The 5,000-nt window shown below is 62.5% G+C and overlaps 1 pseudogene; it reads left to right on the forward strand.

The window, feature by feature from the left end:
- LOC124583773 overlaps window positions 1–5,000 on the forward strand; it is a 7,955-nt pseudogene that overhangs the window by 647 nt on the left and 2,308 nt on the right.

Here is a 5,000-nt window from a genome sequence, read left to right on the forward strand (position 1 = left end):
CCTACGGCCCGGGTGCGCAGCCTGTCCTTCCGCGGGCCTCGGTTCGCGTCTGTTGGGCAGAGCCCCGGTGTCCTGGCTGGCTGCCCGGCGGTATATCTGGAGGAGTCGATTCGCCCCTTTGGGCGCTCGGGCTCCCGGCAAGCGCGCGCGGTTCTTCCCGGATGACGGACCTACCTGGCCCGGCCCCGGACCCGCGCCGCTGTTGGCTCGGGATGCTCTCGGGCGGAATAATCGCTCCCGTCAGCGGCGCTTCAGCTTTGGACAATTTCACGACCCGTCTTGAAACACGGACCAAGGAGTCTAACATGTGCGCGAGTCATTGGGCTGTACGAAACCTAAAGGCGTAATGAAAGTGAAGGTCTCGCCTTGCGCGGGCCGAGGGAGGATGGGGCTTCCCCGCCCTTCACGGGGCGGCGGCCTCCGCACTCCCGGGGCGTCTCGTCCTCATTGCGAGGTGAGGCGCACCTAGAGCGTACACGTTGGGACCCGAAAGATGGTGAACTATGCCTGGCCAGGACGAAGTCAGGGGAAACCCTGATGGAGGTCCGTAGCGATTCTGACGTGCAAATCGATCGTCGGAGCTGGGTATAGGGGCGAAAGACTAATCGAACCATCTAGTAGCTGGTTCCCTCCGAAGTTTCCCTCAGGATAGCTGGTGCTCGTACGAGTCTCATCCGGTAAAGCGAATGATTAGAGGCCTTGGGGCCGAAACGACCTCAACCTATTCTCAAACTTTAAATGGGTGAGATCTCCGGCTTGCTTGATATGCTGAAGCCGCGAGCAAACGACTCGGATCGGAGTGCCAAGTGGGCCACTTTTGGTAAGCAGAACTGGCGCTGTGGGATGAACCAAACGCCGAGTTAAGGCGCCCGAATCGACGCTCATGGGAAACCATGAAAGGCGTTGGTTGCTTAAGACAGCAGGACGGTGGCCATGGAAGTCGGAATCCGCTAAGGAGTGTGTAACAACTCACCTGCCGAAGCAACTAGCCCTGAAAATGGATGGCGCTGAAGCGTCGTGCCTATACTCGGCCGTCAGTCTGGCAGTCATGGCCGGTCCTTGCGGCCGGCCGCGAAGCCCTGACGAGTAGGAGGGTCGCGGCGGTGGGCGCAGAAGGGTCTGGGCGTGAGCCTGCCTGGAGCCGCCGTCGGTGCAGATCTTGGTGGTAGTAGCAAATACTCCAGCGAGGCCCTGGAGGGCTGACGCGGAGAAGGGTTTCGTGTGAACAGCCGTTGCACACGAGTCAGTCGATCCTAAGCCCTAGGAGAAATCCGATGTTGATGGGGGCCGTCATAGCATGATGCACTTTGTGCTGGCCCCCGTTGGGCGAAAGGGAATCCGGTTCCTATTCCGGAACCCGGCAGCGGAACCGATACAAGTCGGGCCCCTCTTTTAGAGATGCTCGTCGGGGTAACCCAAAAGGACCCGGAGACGCCGTCGGGAGATCGGGGAAGAGTTTTCTTTTCTGCATGAGCGTTCGAGTTCCCTGGAATCCTCTAGCAGGGAGATAGGGTTTGGAACGCGAAGAGCACCGCAGTTGCGGCGGTGTCCCGATCTTCCCCTCGGACCTTGAAAATCCGGGAGAGGGCCACGTGGAGGTGTCGCGCCGGTTCGTACCCATATCCGCAGCAGGTCTCCAAGGTGAAGAGCCTCTAGTCGATAGAATAATGTAGGTAAGGGAAGTCGGCAAATTGGATCCGTAACTTCGGGATAAGGATTGGCTCTGAGGATCGGGGCGTGTCGGGCTTGGTCGGGAAGTGGGTCAGCGCTAACGTGCCGGGCCTGGGCGAGGTGAGTGCCGTAGGGGTGCCGGTAAGTGCGGGCGTTTAGCGCGGGCGTGGTCTGCTCTCGCCGTTGGTTGGCCTCGTGCTGGCCGGCGGTGCAGGATGCGCGCGCCTGCGCGGCGTTCGCGCCCCGGTGCTTCAACCTGCGTGCAGGATCCGAGCTCGGTCCCGTGCCTTGGCCTCCCACGGATCTTCCTTGCTGCGAGGCCGCGTCCGCCTTAGCGTGCTCCTCCGGGGGCGCGCGGGTGCGCGGATTCTCTTCGGCCGCCATTCAACGATCAACTCAGAACTGGCACGGACTGGGGGAATCCGACTGTCTAATTAAAACAAAGCATTGCGATGGCCCTAGCGGGTGTTGACGCAATGTGATTTCTGCCCAGTGCTCTGAATGTCAACGTGAAGAAATTCAAGCAAGCGCGGGTAAACGGCGGGAGTAACTATGACTCTCTTAAGGTGGCCAAGTGGCAGCGGTGTGGCTGCATCCGGACTTGGCTTCTCGAAGTGCGGTCTTGATGTAGTCGTGCTGCTGCTGCGAGGTGCCTTCCTTGGGTTATAGTTACAGGGAGAGTGATGCGCAATACATGGGCCTAGCCCTCTTAGCCTCTCCTCTCCTGCGGTCTTCTCCCCTTCTCGTGGGCCCGCTGATTTCGCAGAGTGGAAGACCGCACCAGGGGCTTGGGGGGGTTACCAGCCCCCCCTCGCACTATCCCTTTTTTAGTTGGGGGCAGTAAGCAGAGAATAAGTGGTGGCCCTTCCGCTGAAGGTGCCACCCCAACTCCCCCAGCACCTAGCCGGCCAACCGGCCGTGCCGAAAATCTTGTAACTTTTGCAGCTATGTATACCTGTAGTGAGTGCCACCGCAGCTTTACAACCAAGAACGGTCTCGGGGTCCATCGCCGCCGCCAACACCTTGCGGCCGCCAACGCGGAGATCGTCACGGAGAGGCATCGCGCGAGGTGGACGGAGGAAGAAGTCCTGTCGCTCGCCAAGGCGGAGGCCGAACTGTTCCTTGAGAGGGACGCCCGGTTCTTCTTCGTCAATCAAGAACTCATCAGGATGTTCCCCGACCGAACGCTCGAGGCAATCAAGTGCCGACGGCGGCAAGCTGCCCACAAGCAGCTTGTCCGCCAATTCATGGAGGCGCTTGAGATCGGTCGGGGGGAAGAGCCGGCGTCCCGCCGGGGAGCAGCGAGCCCGCTGCCTGACGCGGGCGAGGCCGCTGCGCCGCCCGTCGACGCAGCCGAGGACTTCGCGGCCGACACCACCGGGCCGCCGCCGGAGGGGCCGACTGACGCCGCCATCTGGGAGCATCTGGCGGGGCTACCCGCTTCCGCCCAGCGTTTCTCTGCCCTGGATCGTGTCATAGGTCTGGGGCGGGGCACGCCGCCCGATGTCATCCTGGGCATGCTCCCGGATGCCCTTGCGTCGGTCGGGTCCAGAGGGGAGAGATCGATCACCAGGACACAGCGGCCGCGCCAACCATCGAAGCGGCCGCCTGCCGCGCCGCCGACGCAGAAGCGCAAGCGGCGCCGCTGGGAGTACGCGAGAACGCAGGATGGCTTCCGACGGTCGCGTGCACGTTGCGTGCGCGGCCTCTTGGATGGCACCCTGCTCCAGCCGCCACCTGCCATCCCTGGTCTGCTGGACTTCTGGGCGGACCTCTTCACCAAGAAGCCCATCTCCACCGCGGGCTTCATTCGTGACCGCCTCCTCCCGCACTCAGAGCCTGTCGCTCTCGAGTGCATATGGGGGCCGGTCACACATGAGGAGGTCGCCGCCGCGTTGCCGCCCAGGGGATCAGCAGCCGGGCCGGACGGCCTTACCCCAGCGGAGTTGCGGCGCCTGCCGCACGAAGTCCTGGTGAAAGTGATGAATCTCTTCCTTCTGGCCCGCGCCCTTCCGGAACGCCTGCTTCGCGCGCGGACGTCCCTTCTCCCGAAAACGGCTGCACCAACATCCCCCGCTGACCTTCGCCCCATTACGGTCTGCTCGGTGTTGGCGCGGACCTTTCACAAGGTTCTCGCGTCACGCCTGATGCGCGCATGTGCTGTGGACGAACGTCAGCGGGCATTCATCCCTCGGGATGGGATGTTGGAAAATACCTTCATCTTGGACACTGCTCTCACCGACGCAGTTCGCTCCTGCCGCTCTGTCTTTGTGGCATCGATCGACGTATGTAAGGCATTCGATTCGGTAGATCATGCTGCCCTTCGCCCCGTGCTGAAGGCGCATGGCCTGCCGGATTGCTTTGTCGAGTATGTCGAGCGGTGCTACGAGGGCAGCACGACAGTGATAGCGGACGGCGCCGGCGTGGGCGTGTCTGTGCAGCCAGCACGGGGCGTTCGCCAGGGCGATCCCCTCTCCCCCCTCCTGTTCAACTTTGCGGTGGACTACGTTTTAGGCCAACTGCCCTCCCACATCGGAGCTCGGATCCTCGGTCGCAGAGTCAACGCTGCGGCCTTTGCAGATGACGTCTTGCTGTTTGCAGCGACCCCGAGGGGCTTGCAGTCCCTCATCGACGCAGCTACCGCAGCCCTCGCCCACCTGGGGCTGCAGATCAACGCCCGGAAGTGTTTCACCCTCGCCTTAGTCGCGTCAGGGCGTGAGAAGAAGGTGAAGGTGGACAGCAATGTCACCTTCACAGCAGGCAATACCACCATGCCTGCCCTGCGTGTGGGTGAAACCTTCCGGTACCTGGGGCTGCAATTTTCCACGGCGGGTCGCTGTGTCTTCAATCCACGTAGCCACCTGGTGGAGCAGCTTGACGTCATCTCCCGAGCTCCGCTGAAGCCGCAACAGCGCCTCCACGCTCTCACCAACGTACTTCTCCCTGGCCTGTACCACGGGCTGGCCCTCAGCCGCACCCGGGTGGGTGCATTGAAGTCGGCCGACGTTACCATCCGGGCCGCCGTCAGGAGATGGTTCCGCCTTCCGGCGGACACCCCCCTGGGATACTTCCACGCTCCTGTTGCCCAGGGGGGCCTCGGCATTCCATCTTGCCGATGGATGGGTCCGACCCTCCGTCGGTCCCGTCTCCTGGCGCTGAAGAAGATAGGGCCAGCCTGCGACGGTGCAGGCATGGATGAGGTGCAGCGTGAGATCGAGGTGCTGGAGCGCCACCTAATGTGGGAGGGCCACCTCCTCAAATCGTCAACGCAGGTTGGGGAAATGTGGGCGGCGCGCCTACACATCGCCATTGACGGTGCGGCACTGTCA

This window comes from Schistocerca americana, unplaced genomic scaffold (genome assembly GCF_021461395.2).
Source record: "Schistocerca americana isolate TAMUIC-IGC-003095 unplaced genomic scaffold, iqSchAmer2.1 HiC_scaffold_47, whole genome shotgun sequence".
Classification (NCBI taxonomy): Eukaryota; Metazoa; Arthropoda; class Insecta; order Orthoptera; family Acrididae; genus Schistocerca; species Schistocerca americana.